Genomic DNA, 24,870 nt, shown 5'->3' with positions numbered 1-24,870 from the left:
ACCTATTAATGAGCAACCTTCCACTTCAGTCCCCCTTAAAGGAACAATGGAACAACCCCCATAAATTATATTAGAAAATCCAATTGAAAATACTCCTAACAATGAAAAAGAAAAACACATTGCTCAGAGCTTTGGCTCTAAAATTCCAAATATCCAAACAGATAAACCCCCTCTACCTTTCAATTTGGGAGCAGAGGTGGCCAAGCTCAAAATTTCAGTGCCTTTGACAGAATTGATCAAACATGAAACCTACAGATCTCAAATTAGTAAATCTCTGAACTATGTTGAAAATGAAGATTCTGTGAATCTATTTGATGACCAACCTGAGTTACTTTTCGGACCAGATGTTAATGGAAAGCCAGTTGAAGGAGGGATACCACCTTTCTACATCAGCCTTAACATCCACGATAAAATCCTACACAATGCCATGCTGGACACTGGAGCCTCACACAATCTTATGTCTAAGCCTGTAATGGAAAAGCTTAACTTGGATATCACTAGACCTTATAAAGATCTATTCTCTTTTGATTCAAGCTAGGTTAAATGCTTAGGTCTCATAAAAGATTTGTGTGTCTCTCTAGTTCAGTACCCTACCAAAACTATACTCATGGACATTGTTGTTGTTGATGTACGACCCAAGTATGGCATGCTATTATCTAGATCTTGGGGTGCTAAACTCCAAGGATCTATGCAATTGGATATGTCTTATGCTACCATTTCAGTCTTTGGACATCCCAAGAAATTGTATAGAGAAACTTTGATGAAGTATGTAGTGAGTAGTCAGGAGAAGCCTCAGAACTTCCCTATATATTCAGTACATTCTGACATGGATTCTTTTATTCTTTACAATGCTGAAACTAATCAAGAAGATACTCCAAGTGATATAACAACAAAACCAAAATAAATTGCAAAAGAAAATTCAAATGTCCAAATTCATGAGAGATCAGATAACAAAGAAAACTTAGATACCTTAGTTAAGAAGGATTCCACTACCCTAGATGAAAATTATGAACATGAAATCTTATGGCATCTGGAATTTGATGGTTTAGTAAACAAGCTAAGTGTAGGAGCAAGTGTATGGATATACAACTTAGAGAATGATCATGCAGAGGGCCATGCCTACAAACTAAACTTCAAATGCACAAACAATATGGCAGAATATGAGGCACTTCTGTTAGGATTGAAACTGGTTAAAAATTTAGGATCCATCAGAGTTTCTATCATGGGAGATTCTGAGTTAGTGATCAAACAAATTAAAGCTATTTACATGACCAAGGATCCTAGGTTAGGATTTTATAAAGGAATAGTCATAGAAATATTAAATACCTTTTTAGAAACCAAACTTGTTGTTATCCCCAAAAAACACAACATGCAAGCTCACAACTTAGCCATGTTTGCTAGGTTTTGTAAGTTGCCTTTTGAGCCTAGCCATCAGTACACTACTAAAGTTAGGCATAGACCTGCAATTCCTGACAATTTAAAGAATTGGCAAGTATTCGAGAATGATCAGCAAATCAATAATTTTTTAACTTTAGACAATGAATTTGTAAATACCAACATAGATACTTTCATAACAGTAGATTTTAATTGCTCTAATGAAGTAGAAATAAATGAACTAGAAGGAGACCAAATAAAAGACAGCCTTATCCTACATAATTCACAAGAACAAATATTCGAGATTTAAAACAAATGGAAATTGATGAAATAATTGATGATGAAACCGAAGTCATAAACCTTAAAGACAATTTCTTACCCAAAGGATTAACTGCTTTGGAAGACTTATTTGACTCAAATGATATTCCTAAAAAGCCTAAAATGGAACCTTTGAAATCAGACATTGAGGAATGTAACATAGGATCTGAAGAGAATCCCAAGCTAGTAAAACTGTCTAAATCATTGCCTCCCAATGAAAAACTGAAATATATGGAACTTATGAAGGAATTCCAGGATGTTTTTGCCTGGAGTTATGAGGATCTGAAATCCTATGATACCAGCATTATACAACACACTATCCCTTTAAAAGAAGATCAGAAGCCCTTTAGACAGAAGCTTAGAAGAATTAACCCTGTTCTACTACCGTCTATTGAAAAGGAAATCAAACGAATGTATGAAGCAGGAATTATTGCGCCCATTAGGTTTTCAGATTGGGTATCTAATCTTGTCCCCACAAGAAAGAAAACAGGAGAAATAAGACTGTGTGTTGACCTAAGGAATTTAAACAAAGTTTCGCTCAAAGATAACTATCCCTTACCTAAAATGGATCACATATTGCAAAGGGTAGTAGGTTCCACAAGGATCTCATTGTTAGATGGTTTCTCTGGTTACAACCAAATCCTAGTCCATCCTAATGATCAAGCAAAAACTGCATTCACAACCCCATGGGGTACCTTTATGTACGTTAAAATTCCTTTCGGATTGAAAAATGCAGGGGCCACCTTTCAAAGGGCAATGGATATTGCTTTTGCAAAAGAAATCCATGATTTCCTAGTTATATACCTTGATGATATCACATTGTTTTCCAAATCAGATCAACAACATTTGGATCATCTTAGGTAGGTCTTTATTAAATGCAGGAAATATGGCATCTCACTAAATCCTAAAAGTCTTTATTTGGTTTGGAAGAAGGAAAACTATTGGGCCACATTATCTCCAAAGATGGAATCCGGATTGATCCAACCAGGATTGAAGCTATTTTGCAAATACCTCACCCCAGGAACATTAAAGAACTTCAGGCATTTTTAGGAAAAATAAATTTCTTAAGAAGATTCATCTCAAATCTAGTTGAACTGATTAGACTATTAAATAACATGTTGAAGAAATATTCGGCTATTAAATGGACAGTAGAGGCTAAAAAATCATTCGAAGATATAAAACTAGCCTTGACTCAAACACCAATCCTCATAAGTCCAATGTTTGACAGAGAATTTATCATTTTTTCTTTTGCATCTAAACATAGTATTGTTGCAGTTTTACTACAGAAGAACAATCAGGGATTCGAACAACCAATAGCCTTCTTTAGTAAAGCTCTAAGAGATGCATCTTTAAAGTATAACATAATGGAAAAACAGGCTTTTTCTTTGGTAAAAGCTATTAAAGATTTCAGAGTCTATATCTTGTATTCTCACATTGTAGCTTATGTTCCCAATGCTGTAGTCAAAGACATTTTAACACAGAATGGAGTTGATGGAAAAAGGGGAAAGTGGATAGCTACCATATTAGAGTATGACATAGAGATTAAACCTACAAAGTTAATCAAAGGCCAAGGGCTGGCTAAACTTATGGCTGAAACCAATTGTCAAGCCCTAGGTATAAATTTTATAGCAGAATTGGACAATGAAGAGGAGATGGCGACTCCACAGATCAGCCAAGCCTTTTTAGACTCACCCTAGTATGCTGACATAATATACATTCTACAAAATTTACAAGCTCCTCCAGGGTTGTCCAGAACTAAAAGTAGGTTCTTGAAAATGAAATCTTTGAAATTCTGCATAATGGATAATACTTTATTTTGGAAAAATCATGAAGGCATTATGTTAAATTGCTTATTAAAGGAAGAATATGACAAAGTACTCCGAGAATTTCATGCAGGTGATTGTGGAGGGCACCTCTACTGGAAGACGACAACTGATAAAATTTTAAGAGTCAGATTTTACTGGCCAACCTTGTTTTCTGATGTAAAAAAGTTTGTAACTTCCTACCACAAGTGTCAAATCTTTGAAGGAAAAAGAAAGCTTTTGCCTTTACCTCTGAAACCTATTTCTACTGAAAAACCATTTCAATAATGGGGTCTAGACTTCATTGGCAAAATTCACCCCCCCTCTTCTGCTCAGCATAGATGGATACTGATTGCCACAGATTACTTTACAAAGTGGATAGAAGCCATTCCCTTCAGACAAGCCACTGATACTGTCATCATTGGTTTTCTAGAGGCCAATATTCTGTCTAGATTTGGCTATCCAGACAAAATTATCACAGAAAATGTTGCAGCATTTAAATAAAAAAGGATGATTGATTTCTGCCATAAATACCATATAACCCTTGGTCACTCTACAGCCTACTATCCCCAAGGAAATGGACTTGCAGAATCCTCCAATAAAAGCCTAATGAATATAATTAAAAAATTGCTGGAAGACAATAAGAAAACATGGAACAAAAAACTGATCAATGCTTTGTGGGCAGACATGCTTACAACTAAGAAATCTATTGGGACCAGTCCCTATCAGTTAGTCTATGGGATGGAAGCTGTTTTCCCTTCATCATTAGGAATTCCAGTAATGAAACTACTCCAGGAATCCCAAGTTGAGCCAAATGATATTCAAAGTAGAATCAATCAAACCATTCATTTGCAGCAAACCAGAGAGGAAGTATACATCAGAGCCCAAATACTGCAGGAAAAACTTAAGAAAGTTTTTGATAAAAGAACCAAAGCTAAAGACTTCTATCTTGGTGACAAAGTTTTAAAGTGGGACTCCAAGAGAGAAGACAAAGGGAAACCTGGGAAGTTTGACTTCCTATGGAAAGGTCCATACATTATATATGCCTTTAGAGGGAATAACTCTTATTTTCTCAAAGAGTTAAATGGTGCAGAGATAGAAGGAGGACCAGTTAATGGTTGAATGTTGAAACATTACATTGATCCAAGTTACTAATTCTACTCACTTCAGTTGTACATAATATATCCTTCGCAATGTTTAAGTGTTGATTGGATGGTTAAGTTTTGGAGTTGAATCCCAAAGAGAAGGCCCTAAGCTTCAAAAGTGTCACTATCATAAATATCAATAAAACAACAGAATAAAGGAAAAATTGCAGAATAAAATCACAGTCTTTTAGAAGGCCATTGATCTATAGTTCTTGACTTTCCACTAGGGAAAGCCATCCCCAAGTGGAGCCACTATTATGTTCCTATACCAATAGGTGTCATAATTTGTGATTGACTTAGTTTATCTTTGTAATATGTAATCTTTGCTTTCTGCAAATGTTTTCCATATTCAAAAATTCAAAAAAAATAAAAAATGTAAAGAGGGTATGTCCTAAAAGAAAAATCAAAGGATAAAAAGAATGAAAAAGGTCAAAAATGATGAAAAATGAACCCCAAGGAAAAAGAAAAAGACCATGAAAGTGTGTAAGTCCAAAAGATACTATTATTTAATTTTTATGCATAATAATGATTGTGTGCAACTTGTTATTCATGCCACAATCCATGGTAATCAAACATGTTAATCTTGGTTACTCCATGCTTTAAATTTCATGTTTATAGATAGAGAATGAAAATCTAACCAAACTGTTTAACCTTGGTAGATAATTAGATTAGGTAGAGTGAATAAAAGGAGCTCAACTGTTTAATGTGAGCCCTTGGATGTAATAAGGTTAGACTTAGTTAGAATACCATTGTAAAAGAAAATAAAAAGGTGTTGATAAGGGTTTGCCAGTTTAAGTGCACCCTAATAAAGAGAAGTAAAAATGGTAGGATGAGTAGGTGGGTAAGTAGAAGAATGGTTGTAGAATTGTGATGATTGTCAGATAAGAGCATAATATTCACTTTCATCATCAAAAGTTCTAAGTATGGGTGAAATTCAAGCATGCATCAAAGTCACAAAGTCAAAATGATTAACTTCCCTCACTCATTACATTTTCACTTAACTAATCTCTAGAAATAAATCTTAAGTACCTAAAATCTTGAGTCAAAGGGGCTCAAAGCATTTCTCTGACTTTTGGAGGGACCAGACCCTCGACCCAATGACGTACAGGTCCTAAGTACTAAGAATCCCCTCATAAACATTTACCCCCTTCACTCTCCATCATTTTCCCAAAAAAATCCCCTTTCCTAAGGTAAAACACTATTTCTCCTAAAGGAAAAGCCATTTCCCCATAAAAACCCCTTTTTCCTAAAAAAAACACTTAGCCTAAGTTTTAATGTTTTCTATGTGAAAGGCAAAATCAATTACAAAGAAATACACATTATACTTAGCGCGATCCATTTTCCACCATTGTTCATATTAACTTCTAACTCTACTTGTATATATTAAATCCCGAAAAATAACCCCTTTCCCCTATGTATTTATTAAATCCCTTTAATGATAAGATCCCATACCTAAAGTTTGTAATGTAAACTTTATAAATAAAACCCCCCACAATCGACGTTAATTAATCGATCTGCGATTAATTAGAAGTTAACCTCCGCCAATGAAATCGCCCCCAATGCCCTTAATCCACCATAAACCCTCATTAAACTTAATCCTGCGATTGTTATATCCCGCCGAGCCCCTCCATTAAACCTTGTGATAAGACTCCGCCTCGACCACTGTACGATCAGGCCCCATTTGATCCGATGGTTGACGATCATATCGGGTTGCCTCTGAAAGCCGACCTTTACCTGCCCGATATGAGCGGTTTCACGTTACACCCCCCTGCTACGTGGTGTCCAATGAGTGGAATCGGGCAGCCTCCCCCCCAAAACCGCCAAGCGCCCAAAAGTTGTGCGAAACAAACTGCTTACCGCCAGCCTGCTACGCGACAAACTGTCTAGTGTTTAGTTCGTGCCATATTTTAAAATTTTTCCCGTTAAAATTCAAACCCCAAGAACCCAGGTTTTCTCGCCCTTCGCCCATTCTACTGTGTAAACTTATGAAACCCTTTTGCTATACCTGAAGCCTCTGCTAGCCAATTCAAGCATGGTTTACCTCCTGAAATCACTTTGAACTCACTCCATAGACCTATAAAGCTTGATAAATCCATTAATGACCCTCCCTATCAACCCAACGTTTTCCTACTAGTTTGTTTTATTTTACAGGCAATCAGAAGACCGCAGCCTTGCATAAATAGTCTTAATACTAGTCATAAGACATGTTTACTCCGAGATTGTTATAAAATCTATTCAAATAGAGATGGAAAATAAAACATAAAGTGAAAATACAAGCAGAGGAAACATGAAATTAAATGATTTACTGTTGAAATAGACAGTAAAAACCTAAAATATACAGTGAAGGTAAAAGGACACAGTAAATAACAGTCAAAGTGTATTAGGGTTAAAGAGTATCAGCACAGGTAAAGAGTATCAGCATAGGTAAAGAGTATCAGTAGCTGAAGATAAGAGTGAATTCCATCACACAATTACCAAGACAACTGCATGAGACAAATTCGAGTTCCAACATCCAGCACATTCACAAATAGAGGGACAACAAACAATCTTTTTCCATCTGTCTCTATCTTCTTGTGGAAGATAACTTTTGTTTCCTATAATATATCTCATATAGTTATGAGATATTTCGTAATATATTTTTTTGTATAAATAATTCACAAAACGAAGTAATTAGGGTGGATTAAAAAGCATTTCTGTAGACTTTTGTTTTGAGCTAAAGGAGCTATTGTAATTAAGGCTAGACTAGTTTACTGGATTAAATAAAGCTAAGGACATTTCACTCGATTCATGTGCACCATGGGAAACAAATAAGTATCATTTCTCTGAGTTTAAATATTGTTTTCCTTCATGTTATTAAATATCATACGTGTTTCTTACAATTCTTAAAAGCAAACGAGGAATAATACTATCAGAATTAGCTTAAGTGCTCTCTATTTTAACTGTTTGCTCATTTAATGTTTTCCACTAAATTGCTTAAGTTTGGGAATTCTTAATTGCTCCCTTATTTTTGTAATTCATTCCTTTTATTGGCCCTTGGTATAGGATTCTTAATTTCCCTTGCTATTTGCCAATCTTCCCTTCTTCAGCTTGATCCCTGCTAAGGATTCTTCATTGCCCTTGGCCTTGGTTAAGTCCTCCATCCATTGAAACCTTTAGATTTGTCCTTGTTGTGCTATCTTGCCTTGTGAACTCTTACCTCAATGATTAATCAAATCCTAATAAACCTTTCCTACTTGACTCCATAGCCCAATGGCCTGGATATCTGCTTTGCCCATCTGTTTCCTTTAATTCCACCAAACAAATCACAACAAATCCCTTGAGCATTAATAACTAGCCTAACATCATATTAAAACAATGATAAATCATAAAGAGAGAGCCCTATCTGATTATAGATTGGCTAGGATCTGTACTTAAAATATTGGTTTGTAGTTACCTTGGATCCTTTCCTTCTTTCAAATAACTTCTAAGGAAAATCTGAGTGATAACAATTCCAACACTAGAAAAGGGTTGTTTGTTCTTTAATGGTTTCTCCAAAACCTTAATATACTCTAACCAATCAATCTCAGGGTGGTTTTCCACATTGATCTTGTTTTCTGGAGGCCCCTTTCATTTGCCTATGCTTTTGGCATTTTGTTGAACAATCTACGTCCTCATGTAGATATTCCTCTATGGTAGGCCGACAACAAGATTTTGAATGTGGGTTTCCATGTTAAAATGGGAAAACTCTAGTCGACCGTTTTCTTTTAAAAAAAGAGAGTAAAAAATGTAAATTCCTCTTAAAGCCCTAATTTCAACCCCAATGAACATGAAATACCACCAAAATAAGATTGCAAAAATCAAACATGCAAATTATATTAGTAAAACTCTGCTCACCTGAAAGCTTGATGAAAAATGAAGAAAAATCCACTCTTGTGCTAGATACCACCATGGTTTTTTTCCCAAAAAACATTTGAACTCATTGCCTTCACTTTGTCGACATAAAACTGAACAGGGATGCGCACTCACCTATAGAGATGACTCATAGGCTAAAAATGACTTATCCTCGAAGTAGTAAACACACAAAAGCCACCTGATGATGAAGCTTGGGACAAAACTACATGACAGGTGGATCGTTTCTAACACACAAATGACATGGACAATGGGACACATGATACCTATTTATATGCTATGGATAGACAACGAAGGGCTCTAGAGGAACTTCCCCTTATACATAGCTAATTGTGTTCATCATATCATGAGGACTTGCTACAATTGGCAACTAGAAATGAGAGGTTGACATGTGGTATAGACACGTGGCAAGAGGTCAGTCCTTGAACTGCCATTCCTTCCCAAGTTGAACACCACCACGACACGACTCCAGTCATTATGAGACAACGTAAATGGCTTATCCCTCACTTCAAAAATAAACATTTCCATGTCATGACCATTCTTCTTCTATATTGTAATACACATGCTTCTTGGGAATTTCCTTGACCTTAGCATTAAGGGCATAGTAAACCCCATCCTCCAACAAATTCTTTCATAACGTATATTTTCAAGAGGGTTTGGAAGGCATTGGGAAAAGGAATTATAGACACACCCTCACTAACAATATTGCTATTATTGATATTGGTTATTTGTAAGTTCTCCTTTTTGAGACATTTTTCTCTTCATCCTTCTTATTTTCCATCACAACGATGTGTAGAAGTTCTTATTCCTACACTCAAGAATGGTTTCTCTATACTTTAATGGTTTCTTAATCAGCTCAAACCAATCAATCCCAAGGTGGTTTTCCATGTTAATCTAGTTTTCTGGAGACCCACTTCCTCTGCTTTAGGGCTTTTGTTGAACAATCTAGATCCTCAAGGAGATATTCCTCTATGGTAGGCCAACAACAAGATTTTGAATGCGGGTTTCCAAATTACAGTGGGAAACTTTGCTCCACTATTTTCTTAAAGAAAAAAGAAGAAGCAAAATTTGGCACTTCCTCTTAAAATCCTAATTTCAACACAAACAAACAAAAAAGACCACCAAAATAAGATTGCATAATCAAATGTATTATATAGAAATTTTCTCTACACAAACATCGTGTGGGTACTTACCAATCTAGATCCATCTTAACCCCATATCTACTAAGTGCCAAGGGATAAAATATCTTAAGGTGCAAGCCTCTTCTTTTAGTGCAAAAGTTCAAGAAAGGTTTGCACCTTGAGAGATTTGATCCCTTTAAGCACTTGATATATTAAGGTTAAGTTGGATCTAGATTGGTGCTATATTAAGCATATTATTAGTATTATTATTATATCCAACAAAACAATGTGACATGGGAAGTGAACCCTAAAAAAGAAAATGTTCTACTATTTTACATGTAAAATCTCTTTCCATATATCTCAAAAATGTATACATCCTCTTCCTTCACTTCTAACACTAAAATAAACTTAAATAATGTTTAACATTAAAATAAACTTAAATAATGTTTTAAATAAATATGTTAATTCAAAAATTTACTTACTATCCAAATCTTATGTAATTTTTTTTTAATATAGTAAACCTTTATATCACTTTGAATATAAACCTTTATATTATTCTATAATTAAACCTGGTATCACTTTACATCATATTATTAATAATATATTGAATATTGAATATTCTTTTCATTATATCATATTATAAAATCAATAAACACCTTTTACTCGTCTTAATTAAAGATTAAAAAACAAATTATTACCAAATCAATCAAAACACTATACTTGGAATAAAAACTATAAAAACTATATTTAATAAAATTCCATTATGAAATTCCATTATTTGAATCCCAGGTTGTCCAATTCCTGTAAAATAATAAGCATGCCTTCCAGTGTTTCTCCATGTAATTTCAATTTACCATACGTCCAATTTCTCTGAAATAAGGGTTAGATCGATGTGAGATACAAAAGTATGAGAAGCATCACCATGGAAAAAGAAAGTTTTGAGAGTCATCCATGATAAAACAATGAATGTGAAAACATCTCTATCTTGAGTTGTTTCTTGCTTTCTATCTCATGAAATAGAAGTGTGACTATTAATTCCTCTAATGAGCTTTCGCTTTCTCTTATTACTGTTATGAAATTACCAGTTTGAAACCACAACCAAGAAATTTTGCTAAATTAATAGATTGGAACAACTATTAATACCGTTATGTTGTAATTTATTGAAAACAAGAAGCTACACAAGGTTGTTGGAATGAAACGACAACATATAAGATAAGATAAGATAATTATATTTATGTCCAACTAATGACCACAAAGTAGGTCAAAGGGATTGATGAGTACATTGATGTATATACAAAGTGGGAGAACCAAACGGTCTCCTATAAAAGATACAATGCATGAAGTAAATCAAAGATATAATGCATGAAGTAAATCAACATCTAGCCCTAGCGGAGAAGATCAAGGAGCTAATAGGTCTGAGGATCAGACCCATCTCTCCTAACATCTGAGGTTGAATGAATAACACTAAAGAAACTCAACAAAGTCTGTTGTCCTGATGAAGAGGCGATGGCAAGTGCAGACTATCCACCAAATCATATCCTGGGGGGTTTCACACGTTGCTGAATGCTAAAGGACCTAGTCTGTCTCCCAGGAACGGATCTGAGATGGAACTGCCGCTGAGATCTCATGTGGCAGGGTAAGGTCCCACGGACCCTCACTAATCTGGAGTCTGGATATGTACTGGTATCAATCGATCTCTCAGTGCCCCTATCTAAAGGTAGTACCCTGAAAAAAATGTCGTGATCCTCTGTGTGGGGTCTGCTCTGATTAGAGGATGAAGAATATGCGCTCGGAACCTAAGAGCCTCCTACATGTATAGGGCCAAACATCTCTGATCGGGGTACTTGAAAAAGTCGGCGAGGGTCCGAGAATATCTGAACAAGCAATGAAACCTTCCTCTGATCTCGTAGTAGACAATGCATCCAAGGATGAAGTGCACCTCGGTCTCCATTTCTTGTAAATGACATACATAGCAGAGTTTGTCTAGTCTATCCACCTGATGGTCTGTCTCTATCTGAAGTCTATGAGAACCTACTTTGAACTGGCCTAGAGGAATATGAAGAGCATGCATCCAATGGTGAAATGTATACTGGGGTTGAACAATGAGCCTGTCTCTCAACTCCAAGAAGTGCTCAACGTAGAAGGCCATCTTTGGGTGCAACCCTCCTGGAGGATTGACCCAGGAGACCTGGACGAACTACTTGTAGATGTCCTCCTTGATGATCTTGTTCAATTCTTGTCTATTAGGTAAAAGGTGACCAGGAGCATCTAAGGAATATCGAAAAGGAGGGAGACAATCCAACTGAATTCCCACTGACTCTAAGAGCTTTCGAACAAAGAGATATTCTTCCTGACTAGATTCAAAGAGAGTGACCTAGAAAAACAATGATCTTCAACGAAGTAACGCAAATTAGAGCGTCAGAGGTATCGAACCGAGTTTGAGATGAATCAAACAGAAGCCAAGAAGGTCCATGCACCATAGTAGTAATTCTATAAGTAAATTTAGCTGTATTGATCAATAATTGTTTCGAACCAACCACTTCCTACACCGAAGCCTGTAAAAAAATATCCATCGTCCTCATATAGTGGGTGGATGGATGGATGTATGTATGTATAAAATTCTCCATCATCGTCATATAGTTAGTGGATGGATGGATGGATGGATTTTAATTACGTCCACGAGATTCTACAGTCTAAAGGACCACCAAACAACTTAAACCATATTCAGATTTCTTTTCTATGTTAATTTCGCTGTTATGAATTTGGAGTAAGAAATTAACTATTTTATGAAGTCTTTCCTCAAAAAAACTCACTGAGACTGTTCACCTTTAGACTATCAAATTGATGACGAATACTTTCATATGCTGCACATTCTATGATATAATACCACTCTATTGTTTCTACAGGCCTTGTATCAGACTTGCTACTGCTGCACATTCTTTGATATAATGCCATTCTGTTGTTTCTATAGGCCCTGTATCAGAATTGCTACAATTGGCAATAGAAAACTACTACACATTCTTTGATATAATGCCATTCCATTGTTTCTACAGGCCCTGTATCAGACTTGCTACTGCTGCACATTCTTTGATATAATTCCATTCTGTTATTTTTACGGGCCCTATATCAGACTTGCTACAATTGGCAATAGGCAACTGACAATCGGATGTTGACAAGTGGTATAGATACATGGGAAGCTATGAATGGGTAGCGACAGACAATTAAGGGCCGAAGAGAACCGTCCCCTTAAAGAACACCTTCGACATAATTATTCCCTCAACCTTTTGTCCAGAGGCACTCTCTTCCTAGTGGATTGGTTATAACATAACTTGATAGGCAACTAGGGGTTAGATTTGACCCACTCAATCCTCAAGATGAGTTATAAATTGACCCTTCTAGAGTTTTCTTCATATTTCCCATGTGCTAGCCCCTTTTTCAAGAGTAATAGGGTCAACATGGCATCCTCTTGGATTATGGTGGTTAATAAAAACTGTCAACTTTTGAGAGGCATAACTTTTGCATCCAAACTCTGATTGATACAATTCTTGCAACTTGGAAAGTTTTACCCCCCAAAAAATGTCAATTAAGGCCTATAAATAGCCCTAGAAGTTTACAAACCCTAATTCTCCAAACTAGGTCCCACCAATAAAATTACTTGTGTAAGATGATTGCTTCATTTTTTCCATTCTAAAAGGATCTATATGGATGATAAATTACATAGTGATGGAATCTAGATTATACCTTCCAATTTTGGGAGGTTGTTGGTCACCAAGAGCTTTACTGAATGAGGTAAGGAAAATTTTCCTCTACCTTGTCCCTAGAGTACCATTTAGCCTTTCCTGGAAGTTATCCTTTCAACCCAATCTATCAAAGGTCATGTTGCTCTTGTCTTCTAGGACCTCTTCTACAAAATTGTATCCTCTGCCAACTCTACCTGAACATCTGGTGCTAAATCCTCTATGGAAGGTAGGAACTACTCCTCTTGTTAGTCTAACATGGAAGGCTCATAGAGTTTCATATTTTCCAATTTCATCAGTGAGTTAATGTGCATTTATGGGGGAAAACTGAGTTTGTAGGCATTATCTCCCAACTTTTATAGTATCTCGAAAGGACTAGATCACAAAGCCTTGATTTTCTTACCGGGGCCTTATAGCCTCTCCTTGTTCGATTATAACCATACTTTGCCTCCCACTCTAAATGACTTCTCTATTCTATGTTGATCATGCCTAGGATTGTACTTTTCCTATGATTTCTTTAGTTTCTCTCGTAGTTACAAATGGATCTACCTAATTTTATCTACAATTTTTTCTATCAACAAGGCATCCCTTATGAGATCCTCCCTCACTCCTCCTTACTATCCACATACTATATCCAAAGGTGAAGGTGGAAAAAATACAAAACAATTATGAAATGGTGACTTACTAGTTGAAGTGTGGACTAATGTAATGTGGGAGTATTGTATATAGATCAGAATTTCATCGCATGTTTTTAGATGCTTTTGATTATGGCCCCTTAAAATTTGTACCAAAGCCTTGTTAACTAATTTTTTTTTCCCATTTGTTTGTGGATGGAAGATTGTAAATTTCTTCAATTTTGTGTCCATATTCTCTCACAATGTAGTCCAAAATGCACTGAGAAATTTGGCATCCCTGTTTGAAATAATGCTCCTTATAATCCCATGCACCCAAACCTATTCAAAGAACAAATTTGTCATTCCTTTCCCTCTAATGATATTTTTATAGGGCAAGAGAATGGACATCTTTCTGAACCTATCAACTACCACAAATATGTAGTCATGTACCTTCCTTATTGTTGGTAAACCTCTGACAAAGTCCATGGAAATGTTTTACCAAGGACGAGAGGGTACAGGTAAGGGATGGTACAAACCATATTGCCTGTTATTGACATTGGTGGTGTTATCACTCAGGTTGTCCCTCCGGTTGGAGTAAAGGGATACGGCCGAGGTAACCACAAACCAACTTTGGACTGCAGGTTCTAGCCCACCTGCAATCAGAGAGGGCTCTCTCTTTCTGATTTAGCTCTGTTGATGATGATTTTAGGCTAGCTATTGAGTTCTGGGGTTTCGTTTGTGTTTTGGTGGGAAGATTGATGTTTTCAGGTAAAGAGGCAGGTATAGTGTGAAAGTTTCAAACCATTGGGCATGGAGTCAAGGAGTAATACTGTTGGTGTGTTTTCTTGGTCACAGGAGGAATAAGGAGCGAGGTAGCTGCACATGGAACAATTTTTCAAGTTTAAAGGATGGAATGAATGTTAAGGAAGGAGAAGCAATTAAGAATCTCTCAGTCAGCTTAACAGAGAGGGGTGGATGAGCTCTATCTAAGGGCAGTAAAGAATCCCTAGATAACTATCAAACACATGTGAATTAGGGTAAATATAAGCCACAGGGAATTCATATTCACGTCCAATTCATTTCAGATGAAAACATAAAGAAACAGCAGAAATTGAGCCTAGAGTGCAGTTTAAACAAGTTCTAAGCTAATCTTTCTTTTTGCTATTTAGATGGTGAAAAATGAAAACAGAGGTAAGAGGCACTTATTGATTCATGTTGCAGCACAAGAATTCCGTCATTCAGTCTCCAGAGACCAATAACAACACATCAGACAGTCATTCCTCCAATCTCTTCAGCAATCTTTGATTAAAGAAAAAGTATTAGACATACAGTGCAAGTCTCTAAAGAAAGTTATCAATCGACCAACCCTTGAAACAATACAGAGGGTGGTATATATAGGGAAAATTCTCCAAAATTTGTCTATTACAGCTGTGACCTAAACAGGTCTGAAAGTAAAAGATTACTTTAACCTAAACCTATCAGGAATAAATGCAAGAAAATATCTATGGGCTGCGCTGAGGGCAGCCGTATCAAACTGAATTTATGCGTTGTCCTTGGTGGCTTGGTGCAGTGCTTCTGCAATAACTGTGCATGGACTTCTGCTCCTTTGTAGTTCGGTGACTTTAAGTGCTTTAACTGTGATTTGAGAGCTGGGATGGGCTTACACCATCTTATTTGACTTTGCTGGAGGCCATTCAATGTTGACCTGCTTTGGGAATTGAAGATTTTCATTAAAAATTTAGCTGATACTCTTTGTCGCTTCATCCTTCCTCTGATACTCTTTGACAAATGAATCGGGCCGGTTCTCTCTTTCGTTGTGGGTCAAATCAAAACTTAACGACCATTGTTCGACCCTCTGTTTCCTTTAGAACTGTCTTTTGATCCTTTCTGCATGCCTCGTGAAGAAAAACGGGTCATTCGGCGCCTTTTGGGCTTGCTGGGGGCTGCGCAATGAGGGACTTTCCATTTCGTCCCTTTTCCCGTAGCCATGCGCGATTAGCGCTAGGCGCTAATCACGCATGAAAAACTGCCTTGGAATTTGAATCCGAGCTTCCTAAGCACGATTTTCGCCTTTCGCCTCAAAATTGATGATGACCTCAGCATGACATCAGCATGACGTCAGCGGGTGGGACCATGGTACGGCAAATGACGTGGCAGGATGACATCAGCAGGGTGACGTCAGCATGTACGGTGGATGACATGGCAGGGGTGACTCGGCAGGAGGCCGATGTTGTGCAGATGATGTGGCACGGTGACGAGGCAGACACGTAGAATAGGATAAGTGACATGGGACGCATATATAGAAAGCGGAAAGCGGTTTCATCGGACTGCTTTCTGTACGGGGGCGGTATCCGTCAGAGCCCCTCCGATGCAATAGAAGGCGGACAGGTGTCTTTGGTACGGTGGAGAAACCACCTCGCCATCGGAAGCTAACGGCCGAGCAGCGGGGCGCCTCCGAAATCGTCGAGAGCCATCGGATGGGGAGGGCCCGATCCGACGGTGGACGGAACGCGGAGCTGGCGGCGGGTTTATGCGGGGGATCTGCGCAAATATTCGGATCTTCATAAACGCCGCGGGGAGGGTTTATACTTTGGTTTTGTGGGTTTATACAAGTGGGGGAGAACAAAATTTAATGTTTAATAACACTTTAAACATTACCTTTGTGCACATGAATGCGGAGGGGTAAAGTTATAGGGTTTTGAGGACAGCGAGGTGGGTAAAGGTTCTTGGTCTAACTAGAGGTTTAAACCAATCCCAGTTTCATGACACGGATAGGTTCACAATAGTCCCAAGTGGACTACTATGTCCCAGGACTGAAAAATACATAGCTATAGTGCTACAAGGTAGAATATGTACATAGGGGAGTTTATTAACATAGATTTAATAGGGGAAGGGGAAAACAGATGGGGATTTACATAATAGAGTCAGTAGTTAATATGAAGATGATGAGAAAGTGCTAAGGTAAGGAAACTTAGGCGATTTTGGGGGAATAGAACTTTTTAAAAAGAGAAATGGAAATCCTTGAGTGAGGCAGATCTTCACCAAGGCCAATGTTATGGAACATGATGAGACTAAGAGGCTCAAGCAAATCTTGACCTCTTTGGAAAAATTAGTGAGTGATTTGGGGAATAATAAGAAAGCGGAGTTAGTTATGTCCAATTTGAGTTCCTCCAGATGAAAAACTGCATCATGACTATGATCTGAAAAGATATAATACTTAGAAACACAAAATTGATCATGAATCATCCTCCTGCAACCTCAAAAACTATCTACCCAGCCTACTTTTCTAGCATTTTTTCTTCTTTTGGTGGGTGCACTTAAACTTGCAGACCCAACTTTACAATTTTTTCTTTTTTCTGTTCTCCTATCTAAGTCTATACTTATTTCTGCCAAGGGCCCAAATTATGCAGTTGGGCTCCTTTGATTCTCTACCTATCTACAGATCTGCCAAGATTAAGTTGTTTGGACAGATATCATTCTCTATATTCTAAAACAAGAAATTGAAACCTAGGGAGGTCAAGATTAAGCTGTTTGGCCTTCCCTTTTATAGAACATTCTTTTAAAAATGGTTAAGTCATCAAAATTGGAATTTAGCAGTGGCATTTGGACTAGCATACTTCATGGCTTCTTCTTTGGTCTCTTCTGGAAATATGGAACATTGCAGTATGCAAAGTATGACATATTTGGCATGTAAAATGTCAATCATGAAAAATGAACACCTGTCGCAACAGGAGCCTAACAGTGGCTCCACTTGGATTGAAGGAACTTCTTTATGTTGGCTGTTAGATAATTGAAACTTTGTAATGTGAACAACCTTCTCTTCAACTGAAATATTGTGAAATGCATAGCACTGCCTGCTTTCTTCTGCGTGCTTGCTATTATGTAGAATGTTGTTTGAGCATTTCCTTTGAAACATTCTCAAAACATGGATCAAAACTGATGTGTTTGCTTTGATTTTGCTTTGACCAAGGGTGCTGATATGAAACTAAAATACTCCTCTGTTTTGATATTTTTGACTGAAGACTGTAAACAGCTCCCTTTTGCCATGATTTGCTTATGATGTGACATCACTACCCTTGCTGTTTTGCTGAAATTGGTGCAGAGACAAAGCTTTTAAAACTGGAACACTTGTGTTGGCTGTGTCTTCGCAAGATTTATTGATGCTCCTCTAACATTCAGAAAAATAAAACAAAACGTTGATATATACAAATATTACTCTACAAAAGATATATAAAAAGCTGCACTGTATCCCTTAAAAGGGATCATGGTAATGTTTCAGCATACGGCCGTTGATAGGGCCTTCTTCAGCAGAACTATCCTCTACAGATTTGACAAAATAAGTGTTATTTCCCTGAACAACAGAAATAACGAATGGCCCTTTCCATAAAAAATCAAACTTTGCATGTTTGCCCTTGTCTTCTTTTCTTGAGTCCCACCTTAGAACTTTGTCCCCAATGTAGAAATCCTCAGCTTTAACTCTCTTATCAAACATCTTTTTGAGCTTTTCTGGCAGAATTTGAGCTCCGCCATAAAATTGCTCTCTGGTTTGCTGAAGATGAATGGTCTGATTAATCCTTCTTTGAATATCATTTGGTTCAGCCTGAATTTCCTGTAACAGCTTAATAGTAGGAATGCCCAAGGATGAAGGAAATCTAGCCTCCATGCCATATACTAGCTCATAAGGGCTCATCCCAATGGACCTCTTTGTTGAAAGTCTGTCTGCCCATAGGGCATTTACCAGTTTTTTGTGCCAGTTCTTCTTATTCTCTTCTAGCACTTTCTTTATGATGTTGATGAGGCTTTTTTTAGATGATTCGGCCAAGCCATTACCTTGAGGGTAATAGGTTGTAGAGTGGCCCAAGGTAATATGAAATTGGTGGCAAAAATTGATCATCTTTTTGGATTTGAAGGCAGCGGCATTGTCAGTGATGATTTTCTCAAGGCAGCCAAATCTAGAAAGGATATTGCACTCAAGGAATTGGATAATGATGGTGTCATTTGCTTGCCTACAGGGAATGGCTTCAACCCACTTAGTGAAATAGTCGGTGGTTGTTAGGATCCATTTGTGCTGGCCAAAGGAAGAAGGATGGATTTCTCCAATGAAGTCAAGACCCCATTGTTGAAAAGGCTTCTCGATTGAGATGGGTTTCAAGGGCAAGGGTAACAGCTTTCTTCTGCCCTCAAAGATTTGGCATTTGTGGCATGACATGGCAAACTTCTTTACATCTGCAAAAAGAGAGGGCCAATAGAAACCAGCCCTTAAGATTTTATCAGCAGTGGACTTCCAATATAGATGTCCTCCACAGTCACCTGCATGGAATTCTTTCATGACATTGTTAGTTTCACTCATGGTTAAACAATTAAGCAATATACCTTCATGATTTCTCCAAAATAATGCACCATCTATTACACAGAACTTTAAAGCCTTCATTTTCAGAAATCTTTTCTTGGTTCTGGACAATCCTGGGGGAGAAAACAGGTTTAACAGTACAAAGCATATATCAGCATACCATGGAGATTGCAAAAAGGTCTCACTGATCTGTGGAGTCGTCAGCTCTTGTTCATTGTCCAGTTGGTTAATGTCTAAGGCTTGAAGGTTTGTTTCGGACATCAGTTTGGCTAAACCTTGTCCCTTTATCAGCTTGGTTGGTTTTATTTCTATGTCATACTCAAGGATGTTTGCTATCCACTTGCCTCTTTTGCCTTCTAATCCCTCTTGGGTTAGTATGTCTTTTACAACAGCATTTGGGACATAGGCAACCACATGTGAATATAAAATGTACACTCTGAAATCCTTGATGGCCTTAACGAGTGCATAGGCTTGCTTTTCCATGATTGGGTACTTTAAAGGGGCGTCTCTTAAGGCTCGACTGAAAAATGCAATTGGCTTTTCAGCTCCCTGTTCATCCTTTTGTAAAAGGACAGCAGCTATAGTATGATCAGATGCAAAAGAAAAAATGATAAAATCTTTGTCAAATTGTGGGCTGGTGAGGACAGGGGTTTGGGTTAAGGCCGTTTTGATACGCTCAAATGCTTGCTTGGTTTCAAGAGACCATTTTACCTTGGCATCCTTTTTTAACATATTGTTTAACAGTCGTATCAGTTCAGCTAGATTTGGGATAAATCTTCTTAAGAAGTTGATTTTTCCAAGGAATGCTTGCAGCTCTTTTATGTTTCTTGGATATGGGATTTGGAGGATGGCTTGGATTCTTTCAGGATCTATTCTAATCCCATCTTTTGATATGATGTGGCCAAGTAGTTTGCCTTCTTCAAGGCCAAACAGGGACTTCTTGGGATTTAAGGAAATGCCATATTTCCTACATGTCATGAATATTTGACTCAAGTGCTTGAGGTGCTCTTCATCAGATTTGGAAAATGGGGTGAGATCATCCAGATAGACAACTAGGAAGTCATGTATTTCTTTGGCAAAAGAAATATCCATTGCTCTTTGAAAGGTAGCACCAGCGTTTTTAAGTCCGAATGGCATCTTAACATACTTAAATGTTCCCCACGGTGTGGTAAAGGCTGTCTTGTCTTGGTCATCCAGTGAACAAGTATTTGATTGAAACCTGAAAAGCCATCTAGCAAAGAGATTCTAGATGACCCCACTACTCTTTGTAGGATGTGATCCATCTTGGGCAAAGGATAGTGGTCTTTTAGGGAGACTTGGTTTAAATTTCTTAGATCTACACAGAGTCTAATCTCACCTATCTTCTTTCTTGTGGGAACCAGATTGGATACCCATTCAGAAAATCTGATGGGTGCTATTATGCCTACTTCAAACATCCTCTTTACTTCCTTCTCAATCATGGGAAGAAGCATAGGGTTAATTCTTCTAAGTTTCTGTTTGAAAGGTTTCTGGTTTGCTTTTAAGGGAATGGTGTGTTGAATTATTGAAGTGTCATAGGACTTCAAGTCCTCATAACTCCAAGCAAATACATCTTGGAACTCTTTAAACAAATCAATGTACTTGGGCTTTTGATCAGGTGGTAAATTTTTGGACAATTTGATCATTTTGGGATTCTCTGCTGTCCCAATGTTGTGTTCTTCTATAGCAACGTTCAATGGTTGTAATTTTGGCTTTCTGGGAACATCATTAGCGTCAAACATGTCTTCTAATGGGGTTAGGCCCGCAGGCAGAAAATTGTCCTTTAAGTCAATGATCTCTTCCTCTGTTTTGGCAATTTCTTGCAAATGCATTTGTTTTAGCCGTTCTATGTTTGTTTTGTCAAAAACAGTCGGGTTTAGGATTTGTTTGGCTATTGCAGCTGTTACAGCCTGCTGTTTTTCATTTGTTTGCTGTTGGGCATCATTCATAGCATCCATGTCAATGTTGATATTCGAAAACTCCTGCTCAAGGGTGAGGAAATTGTTGATATGGGTGTCATTTTCAAAAACTTGCCAATCTTTAACCTTATTTGGGACAGCAGGCCTGTGTTTTATTTCAGCAGTAAAGTGATGGCTTGGCTCTAAAGGAAGCTTACATGTACTAGCAAAGGTGGCTAGGCTGTGTGCATGAATGTTATGCGCTCTTGAAATCTTGGCTAGCTTGAATTCTGTGAACGCATTAAGTATATTAGTGGCAACAGTCCTATAGGCCCTCATTCTATTGTCATTGGTTACAAAATTACCTTTCATCTGCTGTATGATTAAGTCAGAGTCCCCTAAAATAGACACTTTTGCAGCTCCTAGAGCTTTGAGCAGTTTAAGGCCTAAAAGCAGAGCCTCATACTCTGCCATGTTATTTGTGCATTTGAAATTCAGTCTGTAGGCATGACCTTCCGCATGATTGTTATGTGTATTGTGAATCCATACACCTGCCCCTGCTCCTAACTTGTTGATCGAGCCATCAAACTCTAAATACCATGTGATTTCTTGCTTGTGTTTAGTACTGAGAGTTTCAGTCATTCCTGCAGTGGGCAGATTTGAAATTTCTGTTTGGGGAGGTTGTTCTAGGAAGCTGGTTGCATTAATTGTTGTGACAGTCTCATGGGTATGTGCAACCGATTCTTCGTTGATTTGTGTTTGTTGTTCTAGAGCCAAAGGCTCATCCCCAGTTGGAGAATTTGTATTGTCATTAAACAAAATAAAGGAATCCATATCAGAATGGATGAGTAAATGGGAAAATTTTCAGGCTTACTCTCACTACTTACCACATATTTCATGAGTGTTTCTCTATACAATCTCTTTGGTTGCCAAAGACTGAAATAGTAGCATAGGAGAGGTCTAGTTGAAGGGATCCTTGGAGCTTTGCTCCCCATGATCTTGACAGGAGCATACCATATTTTGGTGGGATGTCAGCCACCACCACATCCATGAGGATGGTCTTATTGGGATATTGGACTAAGGAGACACACAAGTCTTTGATGAGGCCTAAACACTTGACTTGACTTGAGTCAAATGAGTACAAATCTTTGTAGGGTCTTGTAATATCAAGGTTCAGTTTTTCCATAACTACTTTGGGCATCAGATTGTGTGATGCTCCTGAATCAAACATAGCATTGTGCAAAACTTTGTCATGTATATGAAAACTGACATAAAAGGGTGGAATAGGTCCATATGTTGATTTTCTATTAACATCTGGGCCAAACAACAATTCAGGGGTATCGTCCAGAACATTTACATCATCCTTATTTTCTGGTATTTGAAGTGATCTTTGAATTTGTTGCCTATATACATCGTGCTTGGCAAGTTCTGAGAGGGGGGATGGATATCTTCAACTTAGCTATTTCTGCCTCTAAATTAAATGGTTTTTCCAATGGAGTCTTGGTGTTGATAATGGCAGTTTTTTCTGTTTCATTTGGATTATCTGCTATTTTCTCTTGTTTATCAGCGTTATGGGAATTGATTGCTTGCGGTTTTTCAACTTCAGGAGGGATTTTTGGAACGTTGTTCGAGTTTTGCTCAGAGGAAGAAGGTGGCAAAAGCTGATGTACAGAAGGCTGCACTTCTGTAATGTCTTCTACAGTCACTTGATGCGGGTTTGGGACAGTTGTATCAGTTGGATCTGTTATGACAGCCTTGCTCTTAATCTTGTTGGGCTGTTTGCCATCCTTTGTTTTGCTAGGTTCAGAAATGTCAATGGTCCTAGTTCTCAGCTTATATTGTTTGTTTACTTCATACAGCAGTATCATAACCTTGTTTAAAATCAAAAGACTCACCAGACTTAGTCTGAAATTGACTTAGGTTATGCTCATCTCGGTCTTCTTGGCTTAGGAAAGTTTGATGCTCACCCATTAGATCCATCAGATTCATGTGAGTGTCTTATGTTTGCTCGTTGGATGTAGATCCTTCAGCATAGTTATCTTGAAAAGGGGGTCTTATGTCATGGTCTGGGCTTGACCTACCAACATTTGTGTTCTGCCTTTTCCTAAAATTTGGTTCCTTATGGTATTGGACTGTTGTCCTTCCCATGATGATCTCCTCTCAACGCTTTCTACTCTTTCTCCCAGCCTTTGTAGGTCACTGATAATAGCATCAAGCTTTTGATCAAAGGCTGAGGGTTCTTCCTTAAAGGTGGTTCTTCTTTCCATTCTAGCTCTGTTCCTTTTGGCAATTAGGTTGGCCTCTACGCTAACAGCAACATTTTGCATATCTGCAAGGGTCTGAGGAGCTCTTTCTTTTAACTGGTATGCCATATCTGGGTCGAATCCGTCAGGGAATTTATACAAGGCAAGGTCAGGTAGGGGTCTTAAGTTCTGTGGTATTGCATTATAGACATTGTTGAACCTTGCACAGTACTCCAAAACAGTCTCCTGAGGACCTCTTTTAATTGTATCATATTCAGCTAGTATGCGAAAGGGGTCTTTCTTTTTCTCCCATCTGTTGGTAAAGGATTGGTAAAGCTCATCCGGAGTAGTTATGGAATTTGCAGCAAGTGATCTAAACCAAGTTCTTACATCACCGGTTAAACTTTGAACAAAAATTCTCATTCTCACGCTATCATCGTCTATCTCGTAGTTTTCAAAATAGTCTTGCATCTTTTTGGTATGTTGAAGGGCTGTGAAAGGACCGGTACTATCAAAATAGGTAATTTTAGATTGGTACTCCTGAGGTAAAGCCCCAAGATTAGTAGGTAGTTGCAGGGGTGCATATCTATTACCCATATTGGCAGGGATAAGTGGGAAAATGGGGATAACAGGAACAACAGGGATAACAGGGATAACAGAAGTAACTGGAACAACGGTAGTGGTATTTGTAGTATGTGCAGTGAATGGAGGTGTGGATGGAGTGCTTTGAGATGTGGATGATGAACAAGGGGAAGTAGGGGTTGAACGAAATAAAACCTTAACAGGAGTTGGAACACAACTTGGGAGAGCTGTTTTAGGACTCAACTCAGCAAAATATTCTTGTCTTTCTTGCTTCCTAAGAATCTTTGGGATTAATTTTGGGTTTTCCAAAGCAACTGGGGGATTTGGGTTTGGATTTGACCTTGTGTATCGTGGATTCTTCTTAGGAGCTAGCTTTCGAATTTGTTTTTCGGTATTTTTCTGGGAATGCTTTTAGAATCGGCAAGGGACTGATCAAATTTTGGAATGGCTGTGTATAGCTTAAAACTAGCATGAAGATTGACTGAAGCAGCTTTTTTCTACTTCTGTCAGTGCAAAGCAAAAACAGTTTCAAAGGCTACCTGGATGACATTCAGGCTTCATCTGTAGTTTTAAGGAATACACAACAATTAGAAAATTGATTTCTAAGTGGATCCTTCCAACCTGTTACGTGAATTTAACTGAGGAGTTCCCCAGTGGAGTCGCCGTTATGTTATCACTCAGGTTGTCCCTCCGGTTGGAGTAAAGGGATACGGCCGAGGTAACCACAAACCAACTTTGGACTGCAGGTTCTAACCCACCTGCAATCAGAGAGGGCTCTCT

This window comes from Pinus tabuliformis, chromosome J, assembly GCF_031772625.1.
Source record: "Pinus tabuliformis cultivar Carrire ecotype Pingquan chromosome J, CPIR1, whole genome shotgun sequence".
In the NCBI taxonomy this organism is placed as follows: Eukaryota; Viridiplantae; Streptophyta; class Pinopsida; order Pinales; family Pinaceae; genus Pinus; species Pinus tabuliformis.
This window is presented reverse-complemented; position numbering follows the sequence as displayed.